Source organism: Beta vulgaris, chromosome 2 (genome assembly GCF_026745355.1).
Source record: "Beta vulgaris subsp. vulgaris cultivar EL10 chromosome 2, EL10.2, whole genome shotgun sequence".
NCBI classification, from domain to species: domain Eukaryota; kingdom Viridiplantae; phylum Streptophyta; class Magnoliopsida; order Caryophyllales; family Amaranthaceae; genus Beta; species Beta vulgaris.
Window position 1 is genome coordinate 51,196,233 of NC_079203.1, and position 13,460 is coordinate 51,209,692.

Genomic DNA, 13,460 nt, shown 5'->3' on the forward strand with positions numbered 1-13,460 from the left:
TGGTACACCCAAGACTATTTTCTCCAAATGAGCAAAATGAGCGAATGAACAAATGAGCAAGATGAATAGATGAGTAAATGAGCAAACATTTTTACTCATTTAAGAAAATGAGCACACACTTTTATTACGAAATGAGCAAATGAGCAAAATGCCCATATGAGCAAATTTGGTGTCAAATGAGCACCTGAAATTCTATTTTATTACAAAAATACCCCTGAGTGTACCATGCTCATGGTACACCCGGGTGTACCATGAGTGAGAACTAACTAAACTAATTAGCATCTCTTTTTCACCTTTTGGTATATTCATCTTACCTTTTGGGATGTCAATTTTTTTTTTTTTGAACGTTTGAAACCCTAAAGTAAGAGGTCGTTTAGTTCACCTAATATTTCACTGAAATTTGGATTTTCTATAAAGTACAAAATATGATAGTTAATTGGTATGCACAAAAATGGAAATTTCTATGAAGTGTAGGAAATTAATCACCAACCCCCTTGGTGATTATAAATTCCTGTGTCGATTACAAATTTATATGTTCAACCAAATATCCAAAGCCTCTTCCTATGAAATAGTTGACAGGAGAAATTACTTCCCATGAAATAAGACTTCCCATGGAAATTAAGTTCCAACGGTAACCAAACGAGTTCTAATGTTCTATTGTATTTAATCCACATTGACGTTGGTTAATTAAGATTAAAAAAGCATTGACATTGGTTAACTTATTGGCTCAATATAGTTAGTTAGTTTCATTTTTTTTGCTTTAATTTCTTTTATTAATCACTTATTTAATTTTAGGAGATAATTTAGATGTGATAGGAGTTATTAGAATATTTTTATTATACTAACAATGATTTATAATGTTTACTAATGTCTAATTAAAACTATTAACCATTAAATGTGTTGATTTGAGACTGTGCAAAATAAGACTCTAATATTTTGGTTTGAATTAATCAAAACTCGGTTCAGAGTAAACAAATTCAAAACAATTTAGAAAAATTCAGTTTAGTTCAGTTAGTTTTCTCTCAGGTTTTTAATTCAATTCAGTTCTAGAAAATTCAATTTCGTTTAGACTAATTAAGTTCAATTTAGTCCAAAAGAACAAAGCTTTATTAGATAAGACAAAATGCTAAAAAAAAAGAATTATATAGAGGACAAGAGAGAAAAGAATGACTCTTTTCCAAAAAGAGACGGAGAAGGATGACTTTCGTGACCATTGACGAGTGAAGCACTGAGTACATACTTTCTCCATTTATTAATAGATGCATCATATTGATTTTTTATACTATTTGGATGTCAACTATGACTATGTTTAATTACTATTTTATAAAAACAAATGTCACTATTCCAATTATTTTTGGGCTAATCTCAATATATAGTTTCAAAAACATCAATTTTTTAAAATTTTTCTAATAGTATATTATGCTTAAAGTTGTGAATCGATAAATACAAATATGTTTATTTAAAATGATAGATAATACATCTATTAAAAATAAATGAAGTATACCAAATTACTCTCTTTTTATAGAGGACTCATATGAGTCATATGGGATTAATTACATGAATGGAATATATGGGATCAAAATATTATTGAATCAAGAGTTGTCACTGGGCTGATCTGACAATGGCATCACAGGTTATGTGGGCGCATTTATCATGCCATAATATATTGTCATTCATTCACTATAATTTATACACGTCAAAATCACTATTTAGGATCCTTGGATGGAATTTCTTCCGTATTTCCTAAATTTTACTATTAGTACTTGTTCATTGCATCATATTTAGGGTTGTTGGAATTCATTTCTTTGTGCCTTCATGATTTTGTTTCAATACATTTGCTATTATACTTCCTACTTTTTGTGGGGAACATATTTGTAGCTTTGACACGTACGTTTTAACAATATAATCTTTCAATTTAAAGGTGATATATTAAAAATAGAAAATACATTGGTACTTCATTTCCTTTACCTGCACAATGGGGACATCGTGTTATTTAAAACCAAACCAGAAGTTGCATTAAGTAGAAGAAATGGTTGTAGGTCCCCGTAGTAATATGAGTTAGTACTAATGTTTTACTATATATCTAATGTTTATTGATGGAGGAGGATGAAGGTACTAAAGTAGTGTTTAGTGTTTTTTGGTTGATATAAAAACGGCAAATAAGGTCTTACATGATTAAAAAAAATTTTACCCATTAATCACAATTCACAAATAATAGTCAAATATATTAGGACTAGATCTTCCGATTCTTACTTAAATATGGATTGACTGAAAACGCAAAATGTAACCATTAAAAACAAAAGAATGAAGTATAAGTAATATAATTTCTTCGATAATCTAATTTATTGGAAAGTATGACCTTCTAGCTTGATGGATTACCTTAGTTATTGTAGTGAACCTTGACGTACAAAATAGTAGAAAACTAGAAATCCACTCACTAACTCTCTCTATTTCTTCTTGATATTTACAATAGGATTTTTATTGTTTCTAATACATGCCTTTAACCATTTAAATATTAAGTTACTAAAAAAAAAAAGTTAAAGGTTTATATCTTTTAAAAAAAAAAAAACAATCTGATAAGATCTGATATGATTATGCTTTTATAAATATACCATTAAGAAATTTGCGGTCATAACTTACAAGCTTTGTGTAGAAAATTATATGTTCAAGTACAAATGTTTAAACAAATTGTGATAGCTAATTCGTCCTTTTTAATACATGTACCATTTACCACCTTTCTTTTAATACTGTATACTTATATATTCTTTACTTTTATGGCTATTGATTATAATTTTACTTAAGTTTATCTAGTAAACTAGCTACTTCTATTGTTGGTCGAAGGCATGCACGAATGCACGCCTAGCAAAAGCAAAAAGAAGGCATGCATACAGCCAGCCATAGATTAGAGTTAGTGAGATACGTAGCAAGCAACTAGCAACTAGTAGCAAGTTCTTAATATATTTGAGAATTTAAAAGTTTTTAAACATATTAGTACTCCATCACGATCGATCATATTAGACAATTTTGATTCATTTTCGCTCATTAGAAATAAGGTACGAAGGTTGTATTATTCATGAATAATTAAAAGGTTGATTTATTAAAAGTTAATCGGTAAAAAGTTGTATTATTAGAATCAATTATTCCTAATAAATTTTGACAGTTTTGCTTCGAAACTTGTAAGTACTCGTAACTCTTTTAATCAAACGGAAGGATTTTGTAAGTTTCTTCATCTTTCCATTTCATCATATATATGCATGCACGTACGCAAGACTTGATTCTCTTGTAGGGAGCAATCGAGCAAGATGGAGAGTTTTAGTGAGGTTAAAATGAGTTAGACTTTTTAGCCTGAGAAAGTCAGGCTAGGCCAAGACCCTTATAAACCTATTAAACAACTATTTACATATGATTACGTACTATAGTTTGGAATTTTAGGACACTCTTGGAGAAATGTACCAGATGTTGTAGCGAATCGAAAATTAACAATAATTCTAACAAATTACATTTAGTTATATCTAATTCACCGTAATACTCAATTAGGTCTATTAGTTTTTCTTTTGGTTTAATCTTAATGTTTGTAGCTCACAATATTGACATTTGTATCTTGAAATAGTTTATAGTAAAAATTAAAAATATTGATTTATAAAAAAAATATACATCAACACAAATTTAATAAAATTTAATTTGTATTAATATAGCAGTAGTATAATAATATGGTCAATAGAGTATACGAATAGTATAAAGTCAAACCTGAATAACTATCAATAAACATAGTTTTATTTGCTTCCCATTGTGTGTGTAATCATGTCGTTAAATAATTGTTGATGTTTCATAGGAATTAATCGAATTATAATAGCTAAAGAGTTATAATTTCTGTTCTTCATGTAAAATTCTTAAACATCAAAAAATTTAACAGAGGGAATAATATGTGGCAACAACAAAATCAAACTGCTACATTAATTGTAGTAATACATACATTAAATAAAACTAGCAACAAAGTACATGTGTAGTTGAAGGTTGTTTAATTACATTTTTTTAGGGGAAAAACAATCAAGCTAGTACTAACATAACGATAATGTGTTCGTAAGTACGTAAGGAGCCACTTCGATATAGGATAATAGTTCTCCGAAACTATTCTATACGGAAGGAAATTAGCTTAGCTAAGTGGTGGACTATAAAATTGTTTAATAACATGAATTAGCTATCTAACTCTATTGCTAGAGTTTAGATCCAGTAGAGTTAGTAAATAACTCTACCATGTAGAGTTTAACATATCATAGCCATTGATTTGAAAATCAATGGTTTATATATTTTTTTCCAAAACTCCCCCCCCCCCCTATTTTCCCCAAAAATCCTCCCCCTCCTTATCTCTTTCCATAAAATCCGAGTCGTTGATTTTAAAATACAAGGTTAGGATTCAACTCCACTATATAGAGTTTTCATCAAACTCCACCAAATCCGAAGTATGAGACTGAGAGCAAATAAGAAGGTGAAGGAGAATGAGTCAAGGAGAATAATTCCCCTTTCCCCTCAATCCTTTGACTTATTTAACGCTTTTTTCCTCCAAGCTACTATTATATGTTCTTCAACTACTTCATACTTTATCACTCCAAGAAGTGCAAATTAATTTCTTTTCAACCACGCACTCTGCTTATGTTTAATTATTCCAATTAAAAGGGGTTTTTTTTATTTATTTTTTTGAGGGGAATTAAAAGGGGTTTTCATCAACTATAAAAGCTAAGCTTTTGCATTATCTTAACTTGTCATAAGAACAAAAACCTCGTATGTATAAAACTTTTCTAAGTTTTTAATTGCCTAAATGACATTCAAGGATGTTTGTTTTTGTTTGGTGATATCTTACCAACATATATATATTATGGAGATAAAAAATCAATCATCTTAAACTTATTATTTCAACTGTTTTTAAAAAGTTCACAAATTTAAATCATTAAAAAAACAATAAAATGATAGTTGTTAGATTATGACCTATTATTTACATATCCTAATATAGTGCATAGTGCAATATGAATATGTGATCACACAATATCAATTATATCATGTATTTGTATCTCTGTTTAGTAAAATGACCAATTCATGCTATAATTAAAGGTGTTTAGACTCTACATAACATATATATATATATTATGGAGATGGGAAGGATCCTCTTGGAGATGGAATTTTTTATGGACTCGTAATCTCAGGCCCAGAGACAAAGAAGAATTGGCAGACCTCTTCTCTCTCCTAAATGAAGTTCATCTTTCTTTGGACGGTGATGACTCTTTCATATGGAAACCTCAAAAATCGGGAGATTTTTCTGTCAAATCCCTCACCATGGAACTAGCAAAATCCTCAATGCCTTGTACACCCTGCATCCTTCACCCAAAGAAGTTATGGGCTGGTTTAATCCCCCCTCGAATCGAAATTTTCACATGGCTGGCGTTGCTCAATAAAATCAACACAAGAGGAAAGCTCCTGAAATTAAAAATCATCGCGGAATCCGAAGCCTTGTGCCCCCTCTGTCAGTCGCACATAGAGAGCACTGACCACCTCCTACTACAATGCTCCTTTTCATGGCAAATCTGGAGTTGGTGGCTATGTATCTGGAACTTGAACTAGGTTTTCCCATCATGCCTAAAAGAAGCATTTGTTCAATGGGTTTTTATCAAACCATCCCCTTTCTTCCGCAAAATCTGGTGCGCCATTTTTCCCATCATAATATGGTCAATCTGGAAAGAACGAAACTCTCGGGTTTTCAACAATATTTCATGCTCTGTTGCGCAAATACAGGACCTAATTCTGGTCCGTCTGAATTGGTGGCTAAAGGGTTGGGATGCAAATTTCCCATACTCTCTTGATGAAGTAGTCAGGAACCCATCTTGCCTCAACTGGTCGGGATTCCGAAATGTGGTTAGTTTCCCAAAAGTCCCAAAACAATCTTCTCTCTGGATCTCTCCTCCAAATGGATGGGTCAAATGGAATGTTGATGCGTCATTTTGTCAATCTCTCTCCTCGGCAGCCACTGGCGGAGTCCTTCGAAATTGTGACAGACATTTTATGTGTTTATTCTCAAAACCGGTTCCTCCTATTGAAATAAACTCAGCCGAAATTCTAGCCATATATAGAGCAATTCAGATATCAATGTCCTTCAAAAAAATTCAGAACCTGCCAATGATCATCGAATCAGATTCATCGAATGCGGTTAAATGGTGCAATGACAGTGCTGGGGGGCCTTGGAACCTAAAATTCCAGTTGAATTTCATCAGAAACGCGAAGGCTAAATGGTTAAACTTGTCCATCATTCACAAAGGAAGGGAGTCAAATGTTGTTGCCGACACGCTAGCAAAACAAGGTCTAACTAGGGATGCAGAGTTTCTTGCTTGGCTGTAATCCAGAATGAAGTGTAATGATTGTAGCTCCTAACAATTGAATCTTGTACTGCTAGGTGTATTACTTCTGGCTTTTAGCTATGTTTGGCTGGCCACTATTAATATATGGCGACAAATTATAAAAAAAAAAGACTCTACATAACTTACAAAAATAGAAAAGGCTTAGTAGAAGATACTAAGGGCATACTTGTAATTGTACTATTGTTTAATACATATGAATCTCAAGCATCTGTATTAGGGTAAGCCGTATCATTATATTCACATGGTATCAGAGCATTATTTTTTGACTAATCACAATCTCTCCTCTAAAACCCCTAAATGGTTCCAAAATCTTTCATGGTCTTCATTCTTTCTTTCTGTTTTAAAGTTGACTGTACAATATATATATAGGCATGTAAAAAGCAGGACATGGTGATTATACTGCAACATGATCAGCTAATCAGTATGTGATAACCTAGTGATATTGACATCATCTCTGAAATCTTGAGGATCCTGGCCGAATCGAGTCTCACTCCTTGCAAGAGGGTTCCTCAAATTCACCTCTTATTGCTTGCAAAGGAGTTCAACTTATATATTTTTTTTAAATCATGACTTAACAGCTTAGTGGAGTATCACTCTAAACTTTTTGCTCAACCTAGAGTTCGAATTATGAGCTCACAATAATAAATAACTCTCCTTCCTATATTAAGATATAGGTCCTGCTTTAGAAAAGACATGTACATGATTGTTTGCTGTTATAAATGCACATAAACTTGCATAATTGAAGTTGAAAGTGTTTATTCTTATACCTCAAAATAATACCGAAGTAAAAAAAAAGGTTGTAATTCAATTTTGAATTAATGTAAAATTTTCCGATGTAAAAAAAATATCGAAGTCATTAATTTTTTTTGAAAAAAATTTGTAATCCTTACAACTCACAATGATCTTGATTAGTATTTAAAGCCTATTATTGTGACTTTTTTTAAAAAAAAAAAAAAAAAAAAATTAACATTAATTCATTGATTCAAAGTCATACGACATCTATATTAAAAGTCGAAACTAAACAAATACATATCAAAATGAAATAAATACAATTCTAATATGAGAAAACCACGATCGTTTAGTAGATCTAACACTCCTGAACACCCTCGTCTTTCACATCAATGTCTGATGCAACCTTCTACAAAAGGGTCTGACGATCTTTTCTAATTTTGAAGTAGAACTACTGGATTCAATTCAAGTGATTGTAAACGAAGTCTTACCTATTATTGTTACTTATTCTACAATAATTTTAATATTCCGAGTATGAATTACTCCTATTATGTTAAGTAAAGCTTATTTAATAATATAATTGGAAAGAATATCCATGGTTGCATTAATTATTTGTATTGTTAAGCAAATAAAGGCCAAAGATAAACAGTTGTAGTATGTCTCTTAACATATTCACTTTGTAGATTATAAGAATATTAAAAACTATAAAATTATACATTCAAAGAACCATTTTAATAATATGTTTTTGATACAAGACTCAAGACTCACGGCAAATGCAATTTGTTTGCTTCTCACAAACCAAAAAACTCAAACAATTATATTATTTCATACACCTAAAAAAGCATATTTTTCTTTAAAAGTACTCCCTCTGTTTTTTTTTATCTTTCTCACTTAGAATCTTGACACTATTCATGCATAGAGAGAATCTTCTCAAATGTTCTCAATTTATAAGAAAAAACATAGTCATGTGGGGTCTTGTTTGATTCGTCTCAATTAGTACTTTATTAAAATTCAATCGTTATAATTTTTACTAATATATAATGAAAGATATTTAAGTTTTAAAACGTGCATTGGCAAACGTGCAAAGTCAAAGTAGGAAGGATAAAAAAAAAACAGAGGGAGTATATAAATAGAAAATGTTCCTTCATTTCTTCCATATATATATATTTTGTTGCCACTAGGAACCTTACCCTCCAAATCATTGGAGATTCTCACATTCCTTGACAATCTTGGTCTCATAATTCACCGGTTTTTCATTTTGAATCCGTCGTCTATCATTTTCTTTTAATTACGTCACTTCCTTTTTCTAATAATTTCCTCTTATTAATTAAATCAGCAAGATTATCAGAAATTCAAAAGAATTATCGTAACACTTTCCTAAATATTAGTATTTTTAATCCCATTTTCAGCATTTTTAGGACTAAGACTTAAGTAAAATAATCTGAAATCTCACAATTTGTCTTTTTATAATACATAACTCATTACATGAGGATTAATCTATTGACAATAATATATTTGTTGGCAACTGTCAGTAATATAATAAATGTGTATCCAAATTTGCTTACTTTATCATGGCAACGTTATGTGGTTCATCATCATCCTATCATGTCTTATTCCATGATTGGCAAATTTGGAATCATTAACAGCACTTCTTTTCTTCTTCCTTTTTTCGTTTTATTATTAGCTATTCTTTTGTTTTATGCATAATAGTGGTGGCTATCACATTTATATTAACTTTTCCATCTTCCAAAAATGTTTCTTTTCGTTTAATCATGGGATCATCTATTTTTTTATAGGTTTTTTTAGAAACTATCTTATTTACAAAATGTTGTATAAAACTATTTTCGTTATGTTATTGTTTGTTGATCACTACTTACAATTTTTTTACCGACGTTCTAAGATCTATATATATTGAAAGAAGTAACCAAGTGGTTATAAGGATTCAACAAGGATATTACGCTTGTCTTTGAACCATCCAAACCCTCATTGATGACATTCGGCAATTGCTTACTCAATTATGATAACATTCGCAACTGCTTACTCAATTAAGATTCTACACCATTAAGCATTTTTTTTGGGAAGCTAATCGAGTAGCGAACCTTCTATCAAAAAAAGGACAAAACAAAATGCCTTTGACGTGGATGTTTCAACAGGAACCTTTTGTTACATAAAGTTGTTCTTCTTGATTTATTAGGAGTCTCTCTTAAGAGAAGGGTGTCCTAACTTTTCTTATATATCCACAAAACAAAAGCAACACAATATGGGTATAGTTTACCACATTTTTCATGTTTTATTTCTTATTATGATTTGTGAACCAGACAATTATTAAATGTACATGTGCAACTCCAAAGTTTAAGCTAATACTCAACCCCTTTTGTTCATTCTATTCATTTACAGTTTATGGTGTTAAAGAGAAATTTAATCGTATTTGATAATGTACATATATGTACGTCTTTAAGATAAATAATATACCATGTGAGATATTCTTAGATTAATTTCATGTGTGTTATAAAGATAATAACAATCAGATTTACAGATTTTAGATTGTAACAAAATACAACTTGGTTCAAAGAGATTTCTTAATCTGATACGAGAGGAAAATTAAATTGTGTATAATTAAGAGATTGGGAATGTATAAAGTTAATTTCTTGTCCACTAAGCTATATATACTAATTACTCATTTATATTATATGGCTCTGTTTGGCAATACTTATTGAAAATAAAGTAAAATGATAAGCTACCTGAAAGTTTGAAACTAATAAGATAAAGTTGAAACTGATAAGGGGTTGGAACTGATATGATAGATGATTAGATAAGTTGTTTGGTAAAATTAGTTGCTTAAGTTGATAACTTATTTTGGCAAAATTAGTTGATGTCAAAATGTTAGAAAGACTTTCCAAAATTTCATTCACCTGATTTTGGAAACGTAAAAATTTTAACTTATCATTAAAATTATTTTAACCACCTAAAATTTTATTTTAGGTATCTCTCCAAACGATACTAATCATTTTAATACCTAAAATATATTAGCACCTTATTATTTAAGATAGCTAAAATGCTTCTTCAAATCGATGGGATAGATGGAGGCATAACAGATAAACTGAAATAAGTTATGATATATCCATAAAACAAGGTAAAGAGTAGTGACCAACTGAGTAACTAACCAACTGTAAATTATAAATTTAACAAAGGCATGCGCACTACTTGATGCATTTGCAATACTTGAAGGAGATGCCAAAGATTGAATAAGTATTATGGACTCTCATGAAGAAGATTAGATCCTATTAATATTTTCTATGACCATAAATATATTATCTTATTTTCTACTATGATGGATTACATTAAGTTGAGTGTTGATTCTTTCTTGATGTCATGTAAAGCGTGATGGAAACTTTGTTGCCCACCATCTAGCTAAGTTAACTCATTTTTGTTGGAACATTTATAGGGTAATGGGTTTGAAACTCATAGGGGTATGTACTAGAAGAGGAGGAGGTCTAGTATGCAAAAGGCTAGAGTGCATCAAGTGGCAAAACGTATTGATAAACCAAGGGAGACAGAAGACTGGCCGCGAGTCGCGACAACCGTCGCGAGTCGCGACCAGTGGCCCATCGCGAGTCGCGACAGGCGTCGCGGGTCGCGACCAGCGCCTCGCGACTCGCGAGCTTTTTCGCGAGTCGCGACGTGTCTTCTGCCTTGGAATGCGAAAAGTTGCCTCGACGGTTTTATATCCGTTGTGATGCTTTGTTGATCATTTTAATGACTTTTAAGGTCCTTTAATCAGTAGATTAAAGACCTTTGATGAGTGATTAAGATGGGGGTTATGTGATTAACCTCTTGAGTCAATGTGATTAAGGGCCTGTTCTCTTCGGCAAAAAACAGCTGAACTGAACTGAACTGAACTGAATTGAACTGAACTGAACTGAATTGAACTGAACTGAATTGAACTGAACTGAACTGATCTGAACTGAACTGATCTGAACTGAACTGAACTGAATTGAACTGAACTGAACTGAAATGAATAGTGATATGTGAGAGTAAAAGTATTGTCAAGAGCTGAACTGAACTGAACTGGTCTGAACTGAACTGAACTGATCTGAACTGAACTGAATTGAACTGAACTGAACTGAATTGAACTGAACTGAACTGAATTGAACTGAACTGAACTGAACTGAACTGAAAATAAGCTGGGGAGAACAGGCCCTAAGATGGGGGTTATGTGATTAACCTCCCTAGTCAATGAAAGGTTTATTCTTCCTATATAAACCTTGGGATTCCTATGAGTGAAAGGTTAGAAGAAAATCAGAATTTTCTCTTCTATACTCTCTCAAATACTTCTTGCTTAGCTTAAGAGAAAACTTGCAATCTTCTCTTGAGTGTTCTTCACAAACACAAAACACAAGTTCTTGTTTGATTCACTTAGAAGATCATCTAAGTGGATTGTTTCTCTCCATTGTATCTCATTAGTTATTTCGTGTTAACCCGGTGATCCTAGAGGGGCGAAATTAAACTAATAGGAAAGCGTAGTTTCCGTGCCTTGGAGTGGATATCCGGTTCTCTCATTGATCACACACCTAACAATTTTGGTGTGGAACAGATTTGGGAGAACCACGCTCCTCCGGAGGTGACTCCTTATGTTTTAATGGACACATTATCCTTGGAGTAATATCATCATGCTTTTCCCTAAAAAAAAAAAAAAAAAAAAAAGTTGAGTGTTGATTACTTAATTCATCTCCGCCCGCAATTTTGCATTATAATTCACTCACCCCCATTTTGTAAAGATAAGAGCTGTTCCAATTTTGTGTTGTCAAGGGCAAGTTTTCCATTTCCCTAGCTTACGTGATCTTAGGCTCTGTTTGATTGGGCGTAAAACAATTTTAGTGTAAAATGATTTTTATGGAGAATAATTTACAATGAAAAACACAAGTCCAATATTAGTTTTCCGTTTGTTGGTACCATGTAAGAAAAATGATGACATGAAAGGAAAATAAAAGGAAAGTAAGGAGGTAGTGAGAGGAGTGTACAAGAGAGATAATGAAAAGAAAGGAAAAAAAAATATTCCCTTCATTTGGAAAGGAAAATGGTTTTCCATCATTGGGATAGCAGTTTTACTCCAAGAAATAATGATTTCACACTCCTTTACAAACCTAACAATGTAAAATTGAAAATAGAGAAAAATAATTTTCCAAAAAAATATTTTACGTCCTACCAAACGGAACTTTAGTCCAACATAGATCTTCAAGCGAGATTGGGAGTGGATGTAGAAACTAGACATTAGCCCGAAACTTAAGATGTTTGTATGGCTTTTATGATGGGATAAATTGCCCACAAAATCCCTGCTTTACAATCAAAAAATATTCCCAAATTATATATGACATTAACCCATTATTACAACCAGGATTGGTTTAATTAGACGCCCAATAATAATAGAAAAATGATATACATAGCCAAGGGATATGTATAAGGTGGTTAAAATGGAAATAAAATATTGAATCAAGCATTTATTAACTCAATTGATGTGAAAATGTGTCTTGAATTCTTAAACTGTTTCCATTTAAAGAAATATATTTAATGCTTATATGTAAGCTAGTAAGATTACTTCGTGAGAAAATGGACTAAATAAGCTATTGAATAAATGAATCAGTTAAAACGTCTATGACAAAGAATTAGAAAACATTTCAATTAAAATCTAGGAAAATTACAATACATCATTTCTTTCAGTTGTGAAAGTATATTTTTCTTTTCTTTCATCAATACATTATTAAGATTGCAACAAAAAAAAAAAAAAAGCAATACATTATTAAGAAGTTTCCTTCCTACTCACTAATCACCATCAATATATATGTTCATTTTGAATTTTTGATGGCTACTCACTATCAATAATTAGGCCGGCTTATATGCATGGAAGCAAAATGTTGACTATACACGTAAACTACCGCAATTCGCATGTACAGTACAATAGAACTTTCTTCTACGTGACTCAATTAATTTTTTTTCCTTCCCATTACTCTTTGAGGTGACGTGATTTGATTCTTATTATTGAAAATCAAATTGATTTTGTACGGTAATCTCTATCTTTATTAGTTTACTCGTATTTTTTTCTGGGATGTCCTTTATTAGTTTATCTATTTCTTTTGTTTCTATTTTTGGAGTGAGACGACTTACTTTTCATCACATATACATTCAACTTTAATATAAAATAGTAGTTTATTTTTCTTTCTATGTCCCACAATATTATTTTTCTGAAAACTCTATGCAAAAGAAGCGAGTAAACTAATAAAGACCGAAGAAAGTATTTGACAATATGATTAAGTATTAACATTTGTTGTC